At 45.0% G+C, this 22,992-nt stretch overlaps 1 long non-coding RNA gene across 4 annotated transcripts in view; it reads left to right on the top strand.

Annotated features, from left to right (window-relative positions):
* The window catches only part of LOC128108701 (uncharacterized), a 58,474-nt gene extending 51,099 nt beyond the window's left edge, over nt 1-7,375 (top strand). For 3 of the 4 annotated variants that reach the window (XR_008217592.1, XR_008217590.1, XR_008217589.1), the window contains one exon: nt 6,125-7,375. This is a non-coding gene — a long non-coding RNA (uncharacterized LOC128108701). The remainder of the gene's footprint in view (nt 1-6,124) is intronic. The other variant, XR_008217591.1, reaches the window with a different exon arrangement.
* The last annotated feature ends 15,617 nt before the right edge of the window (nt 7,376-22,992 follow it).

The following is a 22,992-nucleotide window of genomic DNA, read 5'->3' as shown; positions in this document are numbered from 1 at the left end:
AGCCAGGATATGTGTTATGTTGGGGACAAGGTTTTGCTTTTGTTTCCATGGGAGAAGAAAAGCTATGGATACCAAAAAAATTAATAAAGGTTTGATTTGAACAAGAGAGACCTCTTAATTAGACGAAGTGATAGTTCATCAACCAGTGTGACTATTCAATTTAAACTAATTTACAAATGCCTTTCATTTGATCAGATATAACTTGCCAAAAGGGAACCTTTCCCAAAGTTAGGGTTTGGGAAGGGTTTTGTTTTTTTCTTTTAGGACAATGAAGGCTAAGGAATCTGAAGAACACTGGACAAATGAGACATCTGAAGAAAAAGAACAAATCAATCAGAAAAAAAATGTCTCATGAAAAAGATTTTCTGCAGTGAACCATGACCACACCTGACAGCGACTTTGAAGTCTCCAAAAAGATGATGGGACCCCACAACAATAATTCCTTCAGGATAATGATAACACCATTAAGCTGATAAACATCACCCAAAGATTGGCTTTGAACTACTAACTGCTCAGGACAATATCAAGATGGTTAGCTAAGATGATACAGCTTCACAGACTACTTCAATCAGGACTTGACCATAATCCTAAATTTTCTTTTTGTCCCCATAAGACTACCAGTGCCCCTAATCAGCAGGAAGTAGCCTAGAAAACTATGCCCACATTTCCAAAAAAGTGGATTATGGATGTTTTTCTTTATTTAAGGGTTGGCTAAAAATTATTGTTGGTCATAGTCAATATCTTTATAAAAGGAGAAAGGGGATTATATAGAAATGTATTATATAGAAATGGTAAGATAAAAGTGTAGATTATTGAATTGACTCTGAAAAGAGAAATATAGAAATAATAGGATAAAAGGGTAGATTATTGAATCTACTCTGAAAAGAAAAAGGGGAGGATATAGATATGATAAGATAAAAAGGTAGATTATTGAATCTACTTTTAAAAAGCAACTACTAGCTTTAAATATTTTACTTTGGACTGGGTTTTTGTATATTGTATACAGATTTTGTATATTGATACAAATTTGAGATTAATTTCATTAGAGCATACCATATATACATTTCTAATCTTGTTCAAGGTATTTCACCTATCCAACTCACTTAACAATGTAATGTAATTTTCTAGTCCTTGAAAGTTATTATTACCAACTATTTAGGATATAAAGGAATGCAGCTTAGTTGTTAGTCACCTATTACAATGGAACTTGTCAGGTTAGGTATGTTTTCAAGGTCAAACAGATATATTTTAGATAGACAGGTCATCTTCAAACACTGCAGCAATCTACAGAATATGGCATTTTAAGATGTCTTAATAACATAGATTTTTTTATGACTATGAGACATGTCTGCTCCTGGTAGCACCAATCTACTTCAGAGAAGATGATGGACACTGAAGAAACACCATATGGAGTTTTCTTTCTTTGTGGCAAAAGTTAGCCAATGGGCAAGAAAGTGACCTTGCCTTGACTGCTGACAGTATGCTGTCCAAAATGGACAAGCAGGACACAAACCTTGCCAAGATAAGATAGGAAGGCCCTTTAGAAAATCCTGCTTCACAAATAAGTCTGTCAGCTATGCTAGGCCTGTAGGCTGAAGATGGATGTCCCAACATTATAAAGGAACCTTGGATGACTGTTCAGGCAGCTAGCTGTTTCTGTCATTTCTCACATTTTCTCACATTTGCTTGTTTGCACTTCCTGCTTACTCAGTAAATATTATTTCCTTCTTGGGTCTCTGAGGGAGTTGAAGACTAGTTAGTTATAGTTTTCCTTGTTAACAAATTCAGAAAAGAAACTCACTAAAGAAGTGTAAAATGTTTAAGTTTGAAAGACATCAAAAGGTGTTTTCAGTTGGTAATACAAGTTAGGATAGAAAGTGAATTAGGTACATTTTGGACTCACCAAAATAGGTTAAATAATAAAGTATTTTCTCTGAATTTGTCAAATGTTAATGGACTGGACATTGTTAGTTTAATTCTTGACTGTATATGTTATATATACTTATTGTATATAGTTTTTCTTATATTAGTTGTAACCTTCTTTTATTATTTTAGACAAAAAAGGGGAAACGTGATAATATATTGTGTACCCTAATAAAATTTGCCTGGAGATCAGAGGACAGAACAAGCCACTAGATTAAATATAGAGGCCAGGCAGTGGTGGCACACACCTTTAATTCTGGCACTTGGGAGGCAGAGATCCATCTGGATTTCTGTGAGTTCAAAGCCACCCTGGACTACATGAGATTGATTCAGTCTAGGAGAGAAACAGAGCCAGGCAGTGGTGGCACACACCTTTCATCCCAGTACTTGGAAGTCACACACCTTTAATCCCAGCACTAGGAAGGAAGTGAAATAGGTGGGCAGAGAAAGGTATGTAAGGTGTGAGTAGAAGGAACTAAAGCTGAGGAGTCCTAGTGGTAAGAGATGGCTGTAGCTTGTTCCTTTGTCTCTCTGATATTTCAGCATTTACCTCAGTATCTGGCTCTGGGTTTTTTATTAAAAGACCTTTTAGAAATTCTAGCAATAACTATCCGTTAGAATGGCTAGATCTGAAACATCCACAACACCAAATGCTCTCAAGCACATGGAGCAACAGCATCTGTCACTTGTTGCAGATGATGAAGCAATATGGTGAAGCTACCTAGCAGATGGCCTGGTGACGTGTTTGCAAAACTAAACATACTGTGGCTGTATGATCCAGCAATTGTGCTCACTCCATTTTCCAACAAGAGTTAAAAAATTATGTTCACACACAATTTTGCATATGGCTGTTTACAGTGATAGCAATTCATAATTGCTAAAACTTGGAAGTCATCTCTGAGCAGATGAATGGTTAAATGCATAGCTGTGCACTCAGACAATAAAGTATTATTCAGTGTTGAAAAAGAGATGAGCTATCAAACCATGAAATGACATGGGGAAAACTTAATGCATGGGACTCAATGAAAGCAGCAACTATGAAAAGTCTACACTGTATGACGTCAACCATATGATGTTCTGGAAAAGGCAGAGCCATGGGTGTGGTGGAAGGATTAGTGGTTGTCACAGGTAGGAGCAACTGGGGAGCAGGGGGGGCTTTAGGGCCATGAAACTCTTCTACTTGACACCATAATGGTGGGTCCATGTCATTATGCATCTGTGAAATCTCTGTCTGAATCTAAGAGTGAAGGCTGATGCACTTCAGGTGGTAACGATGTATCATTACGGGTTCAGTTGTAATACACATGCCACACTCTTGGGAGATGGTCGTACTACAAGGAGCACTGGAGAATGAATTCTCTGTGCTTTCTTCTTAATTTTTCTGTGACCTTAGGGTGACTCTAAAAATAAGTCAATTTTAAAATGATAAAATTATAGAGCTGGAGAGATGGCTCAGAGGTTAAGAACACTGACTATTCTTCCAGAGGTCCTGAGTTCAATTCCCAGCAACCACATGGTGGCTCACAACCATCTATAAGGAGATTTGATGCCCTCTTCTAACATGCAGGCAGAACACTGTATACATAATAAATAAATAAATCTTTAAAAAGTAAGAAAATAAAATGAGAAAATTAACCTAAATTGCTAACAACAAAAGCAAGTGAGCGCCCTGAAGCCTTTCTTCCAGAGCAGCCTGCTATGGGCCCTACACAAATGTTTCTTCTTGTGTTTTCCCAGCTTCAATGTCCCTTCTTCTTTGTTCAACCACACCCTACACATTTTAACAATTAAAATTTTTCTTTCTGCCTGGTGTGGTGGTGCACACCTTTAATCCCTGCACTCTGGAGGCAGAGATAGGTGGATCCCTGAGTTTTGAGGCCAGTCTAGTCTACAGAGCAAGTCCTGGAACATCCAGGGGTACACAGAGAAACCTTGTCTCAAAGAACCAAAAAATAAAATAAAATGATTTTTTTTACATGCACACGTTACACCACACATGTGGAGGTCAGAGGACAACTTTCAGGAGTCAGTTTTCTGCTTCCACCATGTAGGTTCCGAGGACTGAGCTCAGGTCGTAAGCCTCAGTGGCAAGCACCTTTACCAGCGGAACCATCTCGTCAGCCCTTGTGCCTCATGCAGAAGACCTTCCTTCCTTCCTTCCTTCCTTCCTTCCTTCCTTCCTTCCTTCCTTCCTTCCTTCCTTCCTTCCTTCCTCTCTCTCTCTCTCTCTCTCTCTCTCTCTCTCTCTCTCTCTCTCTCTCTCTCTCTCTCTTTCTCTCTCTGTCTCTGGTCTCTGAACGCCTCTGCAACTCTGGCAGCCGCATGGCAATTAGGCCTGGCTTCCCATGGCATCAGCTAGAGTCCATGGTTTTGTTAGGCACTCTGGCTGTTGAATATGCAGGTCCATTCAGAACAAGGACTTTGCCTCAAGATTAGCGCAGTGTTCCTCAGATTTGCCAATATTTAATTAAATGAAGACATCAACCTATACTGAAAGCTCAGTAAGTGGCCTCCAGGTTTCCACATGGAAATAAGTATGCATCATGGATCCCTGTGTCACTGGCCATTGGCAGAAACTCGAAAGCAGCGTTCAGAGCTACCTTCTGATTGCCAAGGTGATGGACTCTGGGAGCTGCTATTCCTGACTGGATGATGAAGGCTTGAGACTCTCAGTACTGCTGAGGGTCACTTTCGTCTGGCAAACCTTATGTGGCTTATTACCAGAGGTCCCCCACCAAACTGGGTTCACTGTGGGGCATCTGAACACGAGCCTGTTTCCAAGACTCAGGCACTGAGCAGCTTCTTCTAGGCCAGTAAGTGCTCAGGGCAAGCCATCTCTCCTTCTCTCTGATCTCTACTGTGTACTGCAAAGAGGGGGTGGCCTTCAAATTTGATAGCGGGATGAGGAAGGGCATGTGACCGCTGCAGATCCCAGGTCCCCTGTCCCGCCAACCTTACCCACACTGGTTCCAACGGTTGAGCCTTTAGAGCGAGGGAACAGCTGCCCACTTGGCTGAGTCCTTCTGCCAGGGAAATTGGATTCCTTTTCAACGTGACCTAAGAATACACATATTTCTGGAGCTAGAGACTTGGCCTTGCTCAAAATAATATGAGCCATGATCTCAATCTGGTCGTTTTGTGTTTACAGTTCCAAGCTGTATAACTTATGCTTTAACTTGTGTCTGTCCATAAGAGTCATCCATGTTTCTTTGTCATGAGTCCAAATAACTCTATAGGGTTTTGATAGCATGTGTGCCGTGTGTATTTACGGTGCAGAGGTAGCTGCATGCACAATGTTCTAATTGAATTATTCTGAAAACACAAATATTTTGCTGGGCTACAGAAACACACATTAAATATCTAAATCTACAAACTGCTGACAACCAGCACCTTCCCTAACAAAAGAGAGCAGTTTAATAACAGCACCAGCAATATGCTTGTTAAGATCTTTAATTAGGGACAGGCTTTCCCAGCAGCCTCTGCAGGCAAAGGTGTAAATGGAGAAAGTGTCCCAGCCTGCTTGCTCCATGGCGGGTGTGTCTCGAGGACAGATGGGTTGGAGAGGAAACTGTGAATGGACACACGATAACAGAGTATCCTGTCATTCCAACATCGGCTCATTAGCAATCTGTCAGAGCTTTTAATACAGATCCTGGTGAAAATACAGAAACGACATGATTGTTTTGAAACCGTGTCCCTGTCTAACTGAAAAGGCCAAATGGATGGGCACAATGGCTGTTAATAAACCGATAATGTCCGGGGAAGCATGGGTGTTTGGAGTCTTCGAGTTCATATTGGAAATGATAATTTCAAGCATTTTTGGACTATTGCAGGAAGCTGAGATGACAATGGCTTCATGGAGGGAGTCATTAATAAATGAAGAGCCAAGCCAGCATGGTAGATATACAAAGAATGTGAGGCATTCTAGCCTACAAAGAATGACGGTGCCTTTTCTGGACTCTGAAAAACACTGTTAACAGATACAAAATTTTCACACCACAAACCGGTTTCCAAATTACTGTAAAGTCACTAGTTAGTGGCTTAAATAGTTGCCATTGAAAATATATTTAGGGTGTGTTGTCCAGGCTGAATCTAAAAGATAATCAAGATTTAGTCTGAAGGAAAAAGAATAAACGTGTATAGCACACCTAGGACATGCCGAGGACTTTGTATTTGTGATCTCACTTAATTTTCCCAACAGTTAATGAATGATTTACACCCACTTCTTGGACATGGAAGTGGCGGAGCCCAAGAGAGGATATGCAAGGATACGTCACGAAGACAGACTGGCTGGTATGTAGAGACACACAGCTCCTTATGGTGGTAATGCTCATCTTTGTCGTGCCGCATCACAGAGCCTCTGGAGCTGCCTGTCAGGTATGTGCAAGGAATTGTGGTCAGATCCTTCTCCCCTTACTGTGGACACTTGTGGGCTCAACATTGCTGTCTAACTGCAGGGCTCTTAAAGTTCTTCTGTGGGAACAGCTCTTCTTCCACGTGGGAGCATGTCTGTACAGGACATGAAGAGTTAAGCTAATGGTCGGTAAAATTTAGGAACTCATAATTTACAGCTTCACTGGTGTGTGTGCAAACCGTTGGAAATCAGAATGGTGAGTACATGGGGCAGAGGAGTGACTGTGCACGGGCACCAGGTGACCCTTGGGTCTACTGCTCGATGCAGACGCTGGTTGTGTGAGCATGCTCACTTAGTGGGAATTGACTGAGTTTGTAAATTTAAAATTTGGACAGTTTTCTGTGCATGCGTATCATACTTCAGTGATGCTTACCAAAAGAAAGAAACAATGTTTTCTTTAGAAGAGTCCTACTTGTTCTTTCTGTAGTGACGCTCTTAGTTTTGAAATTTGGAGTCTGTAAGCAGGGCAGTCTGTGTGGACTTTGTTGGGTTAGCATGTGCACTTATGTAAGCATGTGCACTAATGTAAGCATGTGCACTAATGTAAACATGTGCACTAATGTAAGTGCACTAATGTAAGCCTGTGCACTAATGTAAGCATGTGCACTAATGTAAGCATGTGCACTTATGTAAGCATGTGAACTAATGTAAGCTTGTGCACTAATGTAAGCATGTGCACTAATGTAAGCATGTGCACTAATGTAAGTGCACTAATGTAAGCCTGTGCACTAATGTAAGCATGTGCACTAATGTAAGCATGTGCACTTATGTAAGCATGTGCACTAATGTAAGCTTGTGCACTAATGTAAGCATGTGCACTAATGTAAGCATGTGCACTTATGTAAGCTTGTGCACTAATGTAAGCATGTGCACTAATGTAAGCATGTGCACTAATGTAAGCATGTGCACTTATGTAAGCATGTGCACTAATGTAAGCATGTGCACTAATGTAAGCATGTGCACTAATGTAAGCATGTGCACTAATGTAAGCATGCATGGCCAGACCTTGGGTAGGGAGAAATATTTATATTCTTTTTTTTTTTTTTTTTTTTTGTTTTTCGAGACAGGGTTTCTCTGTGTAGCTTTGCGCCTTTCCTGGATCTCGCGCTGTAGACCAGGCTGGCCTCGAACTCACAGAGATCCGCCTGCCTCTGCCTCCCGAGTGCTGGGATTAAAGGCGTGCGCCACCACCGCCCGGCAATATTTATATTCTTTTTCGTCACTTTTTTCTTTTCTGAGACAATCTCATGTATCTTAGGCTGGTCTTGAACTCACTAGGTATGTGGGGATGATCTTAAACTTCTGATCTCCCGCCCCCACCGCCCAGTTGCTAGGATTACAGGTGTGTATGACATGCTTGATTTATGCAGTAGCTGAGGCTCGAACCTAGCGCTTCCTGCGTGGTAGGCAAACATCCTACCGACTGAGCTCCACACCCAACCTCACTCTCACTTTTTAAAGCCCTGGAAAGTTGGAGTGGAAACATTATTCTCATCAAATGAACATGTTATTGAAGAAGATCTTGGAAATAAAGGTTCCTCATCTGGTGCCCCATGTCAGTGGCAATCTTCTGTGCAAATGGCAGCCCCGGGCACCTCTCCTCTCTCTGAGGATCCAGCTTTTCCAAGCTACACACGCAGTTCCTGTGTTCTCCTCTGTGTGTTCTCTCGGCCCCTTCTCTACTCTAAGGGTCAAAGGACTTCTCGGGGAGGATTTATGTCTCAATGGATGCCTGAAGGGCTGGTTCTGAAGGCTCCTGAGCAGACTTTCCTTGTTTATCTGTGAACTTTGGAAGCATATGTCTGTCCTTAGAACACTTACCTTCCTGCAGGACCCAATCTTTTATTTTTAAACGAACAAAAAGCTGTAAGCAAGGCAGAGTGCTGGAGTTCATAGCCAGCCCTTGTCCAAAAGGAATCTGTAGAGAAGTCTGTAAGATATGTATTTCCCAAAGTAGTGAGTTTCCAGGGCCACCAGTGTCGTCAGTGAGGCCAGAATGCAGGGGTCTGGTCTTTGGCCTCCCTGATTCAAGCAGGGCCTCTAGATGTGACACTTGTATCCTTTAAATACTTTAAAAATACTCTGGTGATCTTTTCTCACATTAAAGTTCAAGGTTCATTGATCTATATGATGCTATTATAATATTATTTTAAAAAGAGGAATAAAGGGGGTGGGCAGAGGAACCTAAATGTTCATCAGAAGATGATTAATTAAAACAAGGGTGACTTGAAAGTAATCCAAAGCTTTACCGTGTGCCGTAGATCTGTAGAGCTGCATTCATTGATGTGGAAAAATATTCACAACATATTGCTGAATGACAAAAAGCAGTTTTCATTACAGTGTCTATTATCTGAAAGCATTTTTTTTTTTACTTTTTTTCCCTTCAAGATAGGGTTTCTCTGTGTAGCTTTGGCTGTCTTGTTCTGTAGACCAGATTGGCCTTGAACTCTGAGATCTACCTGTCTCTGCCTCTTGAGTGCTGGGATTAAAGACGTGTCCCACCACTGCCCTGAAAGCATTTTTATTTGCAGTCCATATACCTAAATAATATAATTTTAATTGCCATTTATATGCTGTACTTGCAGCATTTATTACTCCTATATGCTACCGATTCAATGAAGTGTTAAAAACAGAAAAATAAGATTTTGTGTCTGATTTCTTGGAAAGGTATTTGCACTGTAGTTTGTGGTCATAAATTCAAAAGACAGCAGCCACTGTCTGTTTAACACATCTAGAAGACTGGGAGAGGACTTCTCTTGGTTGGCCCAGGGGGTCAGCTGGTATTGGCATGGATTGGTGTAACTTTCTGAAGGCAGCTGTAGTTTGTGGCTGACGTTTACATATCAAGGATTTTTGCTAATCAGAACTAATGCCATTTTGCATGAAATAAGAATGATGAAGAGTGGGACTTGAGAGATGGCTCAGCAGTTAAGAGCACTGGCTACTCTTCCAGAGGACCTGGTTCTGAGTTCTTAGAACACACATGGCAGCTCACGACCGTCTGTAACTCCAGTTCCAGCAGATCTGACCGCCCTGTTTTGGCCTCCGTTGGCACAGAACACTCAAGTGGTACACAGACATACATGTAAGGTAAAACAGTCATGTACATAAAGTAGAAATAAATACATCTTTACAAGGAGGAGGATGAGGATGTAGAAGGCTAAGGAATGTATTTCCTAATTTGGGACATTAATTGAACAGCTGAGGGAAAAGACAACCTCACTTGTATTTAGAAGATTCGTGACAACGGGGCAGAATGCTGAGGGAAAGAAAGGTAACAAACTCGCCGTGGAACCTGCTTTTATACATTCCATCTACCTCTTGCCCCACCTCAGAGCTGTGCTTCCTTCTCTGCCTGTTTCTCCTCTTCTAAGTCTTCCTCATATTGAAAGAATTGTGGGAATGAGAACTGCTGGGGGAAAAAAATTCAAGAGTTTTCCTCTCAGTCGTCAATCTTGAGAACATTGTTCTTGGTCTGATTTGTCTTAAATGTTGTCAGGATGTACCATCATTGATTGTGGCAAATGACACTGGGACCGCAGTGCTACTCACTGTGGACATGATGTGAGCCCAGCATGTGCTGACCAGATGCATGTCTGTATTAAAGTGTTACAGGCGGAGTGCCTCCACGGGCTTCTCTTCTCCTAAGTGTTTTCCAGGGTTTGTACTGAAAGGGCTCTATCAGTCAAGCCTGGAAACCTGCCTAACATGCTAACCAGGGTTAACAAAATGCAGCGGCCAGGCTCTCCACTCAGGGCTCACTGTTTCTGGCTTTGACATTATCAATGAGACCCTTAAAGAAATGCCTCATTAGAACTGATACTAACTGCTAACACATATTTTTAATACAAAAAATTCATCCAGAGAAAGTGTTTGCTTTACACAAAGCAGCTAGAGGGCAGGTCTCATATCAAAAGCCAAAGCCAACAGAAGTCAGACAGGCTATGGGTATTTTCACAAGTACCTTGGAGAGGGACAGCATGCATGGGAATTGTGACTTTTTTAGGTGTGTTGGAGTCAAGACAATCCCCTGTGCAGGGGCTTTGTTAGACTAACTTTAAAAGAACAGCAATATGTCACAACACAGAAAGCGTATGACAATTAACCAGCATGGAGAAGAGGAGAAATCTCTTAATGCAGTCACTGTTTGGGTACACGGTCCCTATATTGCCCTCTCTTAGTTTTTCTAGGGTTAGGACCTCTAGGCCAACTGATTGCAATTTCCTTTGGAAATAAATATTTATCCTTTGGTTTCACGGGTGGCACCACATTCAAAGACCTCACATTGAAAGGAAACTGGGAGGTCACATACTAGAGGGAGCGAGATGGATTTCAAACAAATTCTGTGTTCTAGAGAGCTTCAGCTGGCTCCCTCTGAGGAAGGAAAATGGCAGAATAAACAAACACAAGTGAGGTAGGGCTGGAGAACTCTCATCTGGTGAGTTCTCAGCACAGTGAGATTTCACTGAGGTGTGCAACAAAGCAGGAAACTGAGGCAGCATGGCTATTAATTAGACTTTCATGTAGTTTATTTGAAGGTTTCCACTCCAAGGCAAGGTGGGGAACTTCACAGGAAAGGAGAAGAAAATGGTTGTGGTGGGTGGTAGAGCTGTTGTTAGGAAAGTTTTAATGAGGCTCTCTGGGCATTGTCTTCCTAGTACAACCAAATGGCTGTGGTGGCTGTGAGGTCACGTGGCATTGACAATGAGGGATGCTGTGAGGTCATGTGGCATTGACATGCAGGGAAGCTGTGAGGTCACGTGGCAGTGACATGAAGGGACAATGTGAGGTCATGTGGCATCAACATGAGGGATGCTGTGAGGTCGCGTGGCATTGACATGCAGGGAATGCTGGACTCTGTTCTAATTTCCTTCAGAATCACTTTCAAGCATTGCCTAATTTTCCTGAACAAATGGAAAGAACAAGCACATGCAAATCTGTCATGTGACTGCTTGACTACATTGGCAAGTATTTCTTCACGCTGTGTCTGCCTGGGTTACATAAGCTGATCCCCGCTCCCATTGGTTGGCGAGGACCCTTATGTTCCTTTCAGGATGAGTGTGAAGGATGTCTATTAAGGACTTTTCTTGCACTGTGTGCCCTGTACTGAGCTCCTCACGAACATTCTCCACCTGACCCCACAGCCCCATGGAGCTGCTGCTTGTGGCTTTTATTCTCAAGGTTATTGGGAACACCAGTAAAGGGAAGGTGGAGTAATTTGCTCAGGCTCTAACCTGCTGTGGCTAGTCACAAGGCATTGCTCCTTCACTGCTGGCTGAAGACAGGCCATCCTTGAGCCCTTCCTCAGACATCCTTGCCAGTCCTACACTTGGTATTTTCTCCATGGCATTTCTAGGAAAGGGTGCTCTATTCTTTACTCATCACCAGGACCAAATACCTGAGAAGCAGCAATGTAAAGGGAAAATGTTTATTTTGTCTCACACTTTTAGGGGATACAGTCCATCATGGAGCAGGAAAGCAGAGCAGCAGGAGTGTAAGGAGGCTGGGGACATCAAATCAACGGTCAGGAAGCAGAGAGGGAGCTGGAAGTGAAGCGGGGCTAGAAAACCTCCAGGCCGACCCGCAAGTGGCCCACTTCCTCCTAACGGTTCCTCAACCTTCCCAAATAGTACCATCAGCTGAGGACCACATGTTCACACATGTGAGGGGGCATTTCACATTCAAATCATAACAGATGCACATCCTGTCCCTCAAATCAGTCCTACTCTGGGGGATTCTTGGCTCCAGATGCTCTTAAGAAACTGCTGTCATTGAAGAGGGAACTGCCTGCTCAGGGCAAGCTCCAGCTTCAACACCAGAGACCTGGCGTCTGTTTTGACTCCCGTGCTTACCAGCCGTGGCCAGACAGCTCCTTGGAACATTCACTGTTCACCCTCAGTGCTGGATTGAAGGTGTGCGCCACCAGGCATGGCTGCTTTTAAAGATTTTTAAATACTCCTTTTCACATTCACAGGAAATAGGTGTCACTGTAGGAGAGGAGCCCTCATTGGAAATTGACGTTGGCGATTACTCTTCAGACATCGCCAACTCTGCGCCTTAAAGGGAAGACTGGCATGTCTCTGTGACACCAAGGAAGGGCTCAGGGGGTAGAGTGACTTGGGGCAGTGAGACAGCCCAGGGGTTCAGAGTGCTTACCATCCTTCGCATATGAGCGCACACACACACACTCACACACAATCAATCATTCAATCAATTAATCATCAATGTAGAGTAGGTTGCCCAAAGCACAACCCTTGACTGGGACTTACAGCCTAAGGATGTCTGTCAACGAACGCTGTCCTCTCCCACAGTACCGTGGGAGCATCATCGCTGGGATTTAGGCCTTGTGCAATGACCCAGGGCCTGCCTTCCCTTCCCACCCCCTCTGACGTCCCCGTGGCTGGGTCTGCTGATCTCTGCCTGGGGTGGTGTAGCGCTTTGAACCGTGAAGACTCGAAGCAGGTTCCTTGCCAAGTATTGTGGGAGATTTGACCACAGAAAACGCCACTTAAAGCAAGCCACTTCAGATGGAATTCCTATTTTCTAAAGTAGTTTTAGAAAAAAAGCACCGGACTAGGATCTTAAATAGCAGCTTAGGAAAATTAGCATGTGGGGAACTAGCTTGTGTCACACACGACCCCGTCTTGGAGCTGGGGACGGCTCAGTGGTGTGGCACTCGCCCGGCATTCACAAGGCTCTGGGTTCGATCCTCAGTGCGCTGGTTAGTTTGTGTTGTGCTTGTTGTTTCGTCAACTGACGAAGGTTGGGTCACCTGGGAATCTCAGCTGAGAAAACGCCCCGTCAGATTGCTCGCAGGCGAGTCTACGGGGTGTTTCCTTGATTATCGATTGGCAGGAGGGCGGGCTACTGTGCGTGGGGCCACCCCTGGGCTGGTGGTCCTGAGTCTTATAGGAAAGCAGAGTGAGCAAGCCACAGGGATCAAGCCCGTGAGGAGCACCCCTCCACGGCCTCCGCTTCAGCTCCCGGCTGTAAACAAACATTGTAATCTAGCAAAGGGAAGGAAATTTTAGTTGAATGTGATTCATATTCAATAGAGCTGTGTGAAAGTGCTAGGCATCTCCAAAGGAGAGCAGCTGACCCGTGGCCAGGGCGGCCTTCTCAGAGGAGGTGACACTCAAGCTGGGCAGCAGAGAACAGGGAGGGACGTGAGCACGGTGAGCACGGTGAGCGAGCATGGTGGCACACGCTGAGAAGTGAGCACGGTGAGCATGGTGAGCACGGTGAGCACACGCTGAGAAGTGAGCACGGTGAACACGGTGAGCACGGGGAGCACGGGGAGCACGGTGGCACACGCTTGGAATCCCAGAATCTGGAGGGGGTGTAAGGAAGGAAGATCTTGAACTGGAACTCAAGTTTCAGGCCACCCTGGGCTAAATAATGAGACCCTGTCTAAAACAGACAGACAGACAGACAGACAATCTCTGGGAAGTGCAAACACTCTAGGTGTTGGGAATAGAAGATGTACAGGAGAGCCAGGGGTATAGCTCAGGGGAGTGTGTGCCTGGTGTGCAAAAGCCCAGGACTGCACCAAACCAGGCCCAGGACTGCACCAAACCAGGCCCAGGACTGCACCAAACCAGGCCCAGGACTGCATTGAACCAGACACAGTACTGCATTAAACCAGACACAGTACTGCATTAAACCAGACACAGTGCTGCATTAAACCAGACACAGTACTGCATTAAACCAGACACTGTACTGCACCAAACCAGACACAGTACTACATTAAACCAGACACAGTACTGCATTAAACCAGACACTGTACTGCACCAAACCAGACACAGTACTGCATTAAACCGATACAGTACTGCACCAAACCAGACACAGTACTACACCAAACCAGGCACAGTACTGCATTAAACCAGACACAGGACTGCATTAAACCAGACACTGTACTGCATTAAACCGATACAGTACTGCACCAAACCAGACACAGTACTGCACCAAACCAGGCACAGTACTGCATTAAACCAGACACAGTACTGCACCAAACCAGACACAGTACTGCACCAAACCAGGCACAGTACTGCATTAAACCAGACACAGTTGTGCATGCCTGTAGTCCTGGCACTGGGGAGTAGAGGGAAGAGGACCAGACATTCAAGGTCCTCAGCTACATAGTGAGTTTGAGGCTAGACTGGAACTCTTTGTTTCCAAGAAAGAAACAGTGTAGAAGAGGAAAAGGAAGAGAGAAGCGTGGCGTATTTGGTGGGTGCAGAGTAGACCTACTCACTTGGAGTGAATCATGCATTGCGGCAGCAGGAACGCTGACAGACACTGTATGCCACACAGAAGGACACAGTGGACTGTCTCATTGGAGAATACTCTTCATCTCTCACGGAGGGCGTTAATCTCAGATGACTGTCTTTTGTCCATGTTACCTCATCCTTTGGTGGTCACAGCCAGTTGAGCGTTTGATCCATGATTAACCGAATCAGATTTTTCTTTCCTGATATTTATTATCAGAGTTAGGTGGGCTTAGACCAAGCAGGCTGAGGGGGCCACGTCACTGGTGGACGTGATGAGCGAGGTGGAGCAGGAGAGTCGGCAGGAAGATGGGCAAAGTTCCAGAGAGGCAGAGAAGGTGTCCTGAAAATCGGGGTGGGGGGAGGGGGGAGGCAGCCAACCTGAGCCCTTGTCTCTGATGACTGAAACAGGGCGCACTTCCTTTTTTGCACAACAAGTGATCACGAATGCAAAGCACTTAGATTTTGTCCTGGTGGAAATGAGTGAGGGGGACTGCGTGAGGCGGGGGCTAGCAGCTCGCTGTGTGTTTCAGAAAAGTTTCTGGCTACAGAAAAGGGCCATGGGAGCAAATGAAAGACTCTGGCTTTGGCTGGGGCAACAGGGGATGAGACCAAAACTCGGGCAACAGCAAGGATAGTCTGAGAGAAATTCAGGATGCATAATGGACAGGACTTGCTCTTCGGGGCTTCGGAGTGCCCAGAGCAAAGGGAGTGAAGAATAATTCTCAGCGTCTAGCTGGATGAATCACAAAACTGCATACGGAAAACAGAAAGGCAGAGTCCTCTTTTGGAAAAAGATATTCTGCTTTGTTTTTGACATATGTTTGAGGAGCAGCCTGTGGCAACATCTGGCAGGGTGGAGATGAGTTAGAATACTGACACGGGTAAGCAGTGTCCACCTGACTGAATTAAATTCCAGAAGACATTAGACAGAAAGAGGGAGGCAGAGGGTGAGAGGAAAGAAACATCAGAACACCGGCATTATTAGTGAGCGTGAGAAGAGAGACATCAGTCAGCCAGAGAATCTGAGAGTGGGGGACAGGGTGGTAGGAGAGTCAGAGACCGAGGGAGGGGTGTGGCCATGCTTGTCAAATTTGCAGATGAACGCTGAGTGTCTTTAATATTTGAGCTATTGTTTTGAAAGAGGAGAACATCATCAAAATGGAGAGACCGAATAGGATGAGGTCACCCCGAGTGAGGAGTGCCTGGCGACCTGGTGAGGAATAGGCAAACCCAGGGGCAGCTAAGGGCCTTCTCTGCAGGTTGGGATCTGAAGGGAAGCCCGTGCAGAGGCTGAAGGAGGACAGCGCTGGTAGCAAGGCTGATTCTGAGTGTTGGCTCCCAATCCACACACTCTGCGGTGTGACCTCGCAGCTCCCTCCTCAAGCGACAGAGCGCCTGCCCCTGGGGCGGCTTTATAGCTTGCTTTTGTAAACTGAATGAGACAGAAGGTAGAAATACCGTGTCAGCTCAAGAGGCACGGAGTACCTCTGCTCCCTCTTGCTCAGTCCCTCTTCCTCACCCTCTTCTCCTTTTCACTCCCTCTCTATTTTCCTTCCTTTCTTCTCCCATCCCCACCTAGCTACCGCGTGAACAAGTCTGAGGTAACATACTATATAACTGGCTTCGGTGGCCCCAGCCACCCATGTCACCACAGCTAATGTTCTTGCTTGTGAGACCATCCTTGACTGCCCAGTCCCATCACCAGCTGACTCTATCTGCAGTATTTCAGGTTGCCCTGAAATCATGTGATCCTGTCTAGTCTCTACAGATCTGTATCATTCCATGCATTGTTTTTGGAACAGGCAATAAATGACCAGCTGCTCTCTCCCAACCCAGCCTCATGAGCACAAGGCATAGGACTGTGGAGCCCTTTTGTCTGAACTAGAACAGCCTGGGAATTCTCCCATTTGTGAGTTATTAAAGCACTCACAATTTGGGGGTGCACTGTCCAGTAGCATACCGACTCAAGAAACTGTTGGGAGGTTTTCACTGTTTCATTAGCACGGGGAGAGCTGAGCATGTCTGCAGGGGTGCAGAAAGATGGCTGTGCGATTCCAGAGAGAGCAACAGGAGGGGTGGCGGGTGGAAGTGACCCGGGACAAGGCAGAGGCCTTCCTTTGTTTACAGACGGAAGCGTGATCCCCTGTCACCAGGGCTTCCACCCGAAACTGTGAGTGAGGGGCTGGTTCCTCTAGCCACGTGTCCCTGGACATGCTCGTACTTTAACCTCCAACCACAAATTAACACCGCACCCACACATCTCCACATCTTTCAGGAGTAAAGGGGGTACCTCCGACAGATCTCCCTTTGTTTCCACGGGCGTGTCAAATGCTGCTGACAGCAAAGGAATAATCTTCAGTTTGTATATAATGAGGTCTGAAATTCCCGTCTCCGCACATTGATCACGGATCTTATTTCACTAGATAAACTGACAGCAGTCTCGGGTACTTAAACAAAAATCTGAAAAAAAACTCAGCTTAACCACCCACATCTACGCGCTCCCTCCCGCCTCTCCCTGTCACTTTTGTGGTTCAGTTATCTTGTCTGTGAGCAACTGTTTCCAGTTTTATCTGGATTCCTCAACAGCCAACTCATTCTGCAATGATGTCCACTCCTTTATCGTCAAAACCATCATCTAGTGGAAAGACATCTGGTTTGGAAGGCAAAAAACAAACAAACAAACAACAACCAGGACTAGACTTGCTTACTAGCAATTCACCTCAGCATCCTCATCTGGATTATTCCTCTGAAACAATATTTAGTACTTGCCATGTGCTAGGTACTGTTCTAAGTGCTCCCTGAAAGGCCAGCTGTAAAGGCAGATGATGAAAAGAGGTGCTCTAGTTAACATTAACTGTCAACTTGACACAGCCTAGGGTTCCTTGGAAATGGAGTCTCAACTGAGTAATTGTCTGTAGCCAGTTTGTCTACGAGGGGCCGTCCAGATTGACAATTGCTATAAGAGGGTCCAGCTCATTGTGGGGGTACCATTCTCTGGGCCGGTGGTCCTGGGCTGAATAAAAAGAAGCTAGCTGAGTCAGCAGGCAGCATTCCTCCCTAGTTCTTGCCTCCACGTTCCTGCCTTGAGTTCCTGCCCTGACTTTCCTCCCTGATGGACTGATCTGAAAGAGAAATAAGCCATTTTCTCCATAAAGTTGCTTTTGGCTAGACTGTTTGATCATAGTGATGTAGAGGAAATTAGAATAGCAGGTTAATTATAACATGTGATTGAAGGTGCAAACATTATGAAAAAATTAAAAACACAGTGGTGAGTTGTGGTGGTGTTGCACACTTGTAATCCCAGCACTTATGAGGTAGAGGCAGGAGTATCAGAAGCCCACAGTCACCTTTGGTGCCATTCTGAGTTCAAGGCAAAAAGAATCAAAAAGTGGTGGTGAGAAGAGACTGAAGGTCCTGAGAAACTCTGAGGAGAAGGAGGAGGCGAAGAAGTGACAGGGAGGGTATCGGGAGAGAATGTTCTAGATGATGTTCCAAGGGTGCTTCCTCTGTCTGTCTGTCTATCTATCTATCTATCTATCTATCTATCTATCTATCTATCTATCTATCATCTATCTATCTATCTATCAATCATCTATCTATCATCTATCATCTATTTATTTCTATCTATCATCTATTTATCACCTATCTACCATCTATCAACACACACACACACACACACACACACACACACACACACACACACACACACACACTTTCTTTTAAATGACCACTATTGTCTCCAGGGCCAGCTCTTATATTTGTTTTCAAGGATCTCTGTGTGCTATGGGGAAGGTTAGACCTGTTTTGTGCCAAATATCACCAAGGACAGCTGAAGTGGAGACATGTGATTTTGTTTCCATTAACAAAACTATCTCGCAGGGCCACACAAAGCTATATTCATTCAAGTTCTTCGTGTACTGAGACAGAGTCTGATGCCACATGCCTGTAATTCCAGCACTTGGGAGGGAGGTGGAGGCAGGAGGAGCTGTCCAAAGTCATCCACTCCAGCCTACATAGCAAGTTTGAGATCTGCCTAAGCTACACACCCAGCACCCAATCTGCAGCCCTCAAGACACGGTGATTGCCATTCCTCGATATTTCTTCTGTGCCAGTTGCTTCTCAGACTTATTTTCCTGATACTACATTGTTACCCTTCTCCAAGTTCAAGGTCATCTTTGATTCCATCTTTTTCTAAGTAAGGGAATTGAGTTCCAATGGCTAGTAAGCTTTAAAGCCAAGATTTGATTCCCAAGAGCATGGTTCTTCCCCTGGCCTCAAAGGCTTCTTTTGTTCCTAAATACCTTTACTCTAGCTAAGAAACTTGTATGTATGAGTGTGGTGGTATTGTGTTCCCCAAAATATTGTGCACTCTAATAAACTTATCTGGGGTCAGAGAACAGAACAGCCACTAGATACAAAGGCAAGAAAATGGTGGCACTCACACCTTTAATCCTAGCATTCCAGAGGAGAAATCCCTCTGGATCTCTGTGAGTTCAAGGCCATATTGGAAATGGCCAGGCATGGTGACTCACACCTTTAATCCCAGAAAGTGAGCCTTTAATCCCAGGGAGTGGTGGCAGAAGGCAGAAAGGTATATAAGGTGTGAAAACCAGGAACTAGAAACATTTGGCTGGCTAAGCGTTCAGGCTTTCGAGCAGCAGTTCAGCTGAGACCCATTCTGGATGAGGACTCAGAGGCCTCCAGTCTGAGGAAACAAGACCAGCTGAGAAGTTGGCCAGGTGAGGTAGCTGTGGCTTGTTCTGTCTCTCTGATCTACCAGTGTTCACCCCAATACCTGGCCTCAGGTTTGATTTTATTAATAAGAACTTTTAGGATTCCTGCTGCAGCATTCCTTAGAAACCTCATGATGTGGGTCTCTGTCTGTCAAAGACATTACTTTCCTTCTCGGAAGGAAATCATTTTAGATCACACAGCTTGGCAGTCAAGAGCTTCAGCTTTCGGTTAGGCTGCCTAGAGTCTTCTGCAACACAACTGTGCAATCATGGCTAAGTTCCTTAACTTTCTTGGTCTCAATTTCCTTGTTGGATAACAGAAGAACACATTTCATAAAGACGTGGGGATGGTTTGGTGAAACAACACACACAAAGTACTTAGTACAAGTCGCATGGGGGCACGTGACTCTAATCCCAACATGTAGAAAGCCGAGAACAGTTCATCCATGGTAGCTCCTGGATGTTGTTGATGCATGGCTTTTCCTGGGCAGATCATTTTTAGTCACCCCAGAGAAAGAAGTGGGGGCAACAAGAGACTAGAGAAATGATTCCATCCAAGTCCAGCTTGGTGAACTAAAGAGTTTATTGGGGCATTTTTCTTTTTAAACTTTGTTTTCTACTTTTATTTATTTTGTATGTGTAGTGTGTGTGTTGGGGAGAGGAGGTGCATGCACTTTCCATGGCGCACGTGTGGAGGTGAGGGGACAGTTTATGCGAGTCTCTTTTCTGCTCCCATGTGGGCTCCAGCAATGAAGAAGCTGTCAGACTTAGTGGCCTGGGCCTTTCCCTGCGGGGCCATTTCAGCAGCCCAGTGCATCCTTCTGGAGCTCTGATGCCAGTGGGGAGAGAGGAACGAAGAAGGGAAGCCAGATTCTGGCTTTTGCACAAGAAAGTTTGTTCGAAGTAGTTTCCTGACAACATTGCTCTCTTTCCTCAAGCACTGGGGCTGTAGGCATTGTGCCAGAGCAGCCAGCAGCCTGGCAGACAGTTTGATCTGATTCTGGGACCCAACGACGGGCCATTGGCACCATATGCCACTGACATATTAATCTAGGCAAGGATGTTAGTTACCTAGGGAAATCCATGCTGAAATGCCACTTACACTGGGCACACTGACTCCAGGAGCAGAAGTTCATCAAAGCAAACAGCAAAGACGGCCAAAAGGACTGAAGTGGAAACAGTGAAGGCGAGGTGCAGAGTCCAAAGCCTGGCAGAGTTTCTGGGGTGTCGATAGGCCATTGTGCTTCCAGAGAGCCTCAGATTTAACAGATGTGAAAGCTATGAACAGTCTGGGTGTCTGAGTGTTGCTATGAGTGTGTGTGTGTGCGCGTGCGCACGTGTATAGGCCAGAAGTCAGTGTTAGATATCTTCCTCAGTTGCTCTCCACTATATTTGTTGAGACAAGGTCTCTCATTGAGTTTTCGAGCTCACAGATTTGGCTAGACTGGCCTCCAGCAAGCCCCAGGGGTTTCCTTGTCTCCATTCTCCAGTGCTAGGGTTACAGGTGTACACTGCTGTGCTGGGGCTTGACCTCAATTCTCATGCTCGTGTGGCAAGCACATCGCCATCTGAGCCATCTGCTCAGCCTGTTCTATATGTCCACCAGACCTGTGACTTGTGTATATTGACACCAGTGGGCAGTGCCCCAGCTCAGAAGAGTCACCCATATCCACACAATTCTACTGTCAAAGAAGCCTAAGAAAGTGGCTGCCAGGTAAAGGCCCAGCCCCGGACTATTCAATATACAATTTGGTGGAACTCTGGGCCTTTGGTTTCTTTCTCCCCTTCTCCAGCCCTGTTTCTCGGTTACTAAGAGCTCTAACTAGCTTTTCCTCCCCAGCATGAGAACTGGCTCACAAGAAAAAGGCTGAGCTTGTGTGGGGCAGACAACTTTATCTCATGGGTAGATCACACAGCTATTTCTTTCCTTCTTCGGTAATGCAACCACGCTAATGACTTTTAAAGTATGGGTAAGGCAGGGCCGTGAATTCTGAAAGACAGTGTCACACAGCAGGAGAACTGCGGCAGACATCATCACAGGAGCTCAGGATGAAACATCCGCCCACTCTCTCCATCAGACATGAGGCTCTTCCAGGAGCAGAAGGCTCTCTCTAACTTAGGACACATTAATAAACAAATAGAATCACTGCCTTCGTTATTTTCTTCCAGGCAATTGTGCCTTTCTGAACCTGCTGACACTAGCTCTTTTTCATAGGAAAATCATAAATATAAGATAAGGCGTCCAGAGAATGTAACTGTTGCCCAGAGTCCACAATGGTAAGGGAAGGGCTGGCTCTGGAGTCAAGCTCTAGTCTGAAGGTAAGGCTCTGACCTTTATCATATAGTGGTCCCTAACAATTTAGTCAACTTCCCTTCCTCTATTCTCTGATTCTTCATCTGCAAACTTTTGTAGACTGACTTCACCTGGACGGGTCATTGAGAGGATTAAAACACACATGTGTGGTGAGGTACATACACACTTCCCGGTGTATGGTTAAGTCACCAGCGTGAAGATAGCAGACCTGGTCTTGGAAACCATGTGCTGCTTATGGTTTTCAGCGTTGGGACATTGTTTCCACTAATTCTTCACCAAGCCTAAATGTATATTTAAATGAGGAAATGACAAGCATTTTCTGAGCATTCATTGACTAGGTTGCACTCAATGAGAGACTGTAAGAGGCAGAAGAGATTTGGTTTGGTTTTGCTCAGGAACAGCTCTGAGGCAGTTCTGAAGAGTAACAGCACCTTCAACTCAAGACCTGTTGCCCAGGATTTGTTCTATGCACTCAGAAAATCCATCTGAAATGAGGTCCAAACACTATTTTAAAGTGCTCTCATTCTTGATGTCCTGTAGCCATTTCCCAGAGCGACAGGGATCTCTACGCGTTTCTCAGAATCTGTAGATGACCCCCAGCTCTACACGAATTGTGATTCATGGTCTTCACTCTAGGTGCATATCCTTTCTGGTTAGACCCCTCTGATTACCTCCCTGACCAACTCTCATTATGTCCTTTGCACACACCCCTCTGGCCACAGGGGGTTCTTTGGTGGTATTGTGTTCCCCAAAATATTGTACACCCTAATAAACTTATCTGGGGTCAGAGACAGAACAGTCACTAGATACAAAGGCTAGAAAATGGTGGCACTCACACCTTTAATCCTAGCACTCCAGAGGTAGAAATCCCTCTGGATCTCTGTGAGTTCAAGGCCACATTGGAAACGGCCAGGCATGGTGACACACGCCTTTAATCCCAGAAAGCAGCCTTTAATCCCAGGGAGTGGTGGCAGAAAGCAGAAAGGTATATAAGGTGTGAAGACCAGAAACTACAAGCATTTGGCTGGTTAAGCTTCAGGCTTTTGAGCAGCAGTTCAGCTGAGAGCCATTCGGATATGAGGACACAGAGGCTTCCAGTCTGAGGAAACAAGATCAGCTGAGAAGTTGGCCAGGTGAGGTTAGCTGTGGCTTGTTCTGTCTCTCTGATCTTCCAGTATTCACCCCAATACTTGGCCTCAGGTTTGATTTTATTAATAAGACCATCTAAGATTTCTGCTACAGGGTTCATCCAACACAAAAAATATGGTCCTACTCAGAACCTCTGGACTTGATGCTTTATTTCTCTGCAATGTGATTTCATGTACCTGAGTGTCTTGC

This window comes from Peromyscus californicus, unplaced genomic scaffold, assembly GCF_007827085.1.
Source record: "Peromyscus californicus insignis strain IS unplaced genomic scaffold, ASM782708v3 Scaffold_13__1_contigs__length_99412109, whole genome shotgun sequence".
NCBI lineage: Eukaryota > Metazoa > Chordata > Mammalia > Rodentia > Cricetidae > Peromyscus > Peromyscus californicus.
The sequence above is the reverse complement of the archived record's forward strand: the minus strand, read 5'-3'. Positions and strand labels throughout refer to the sequence as shown.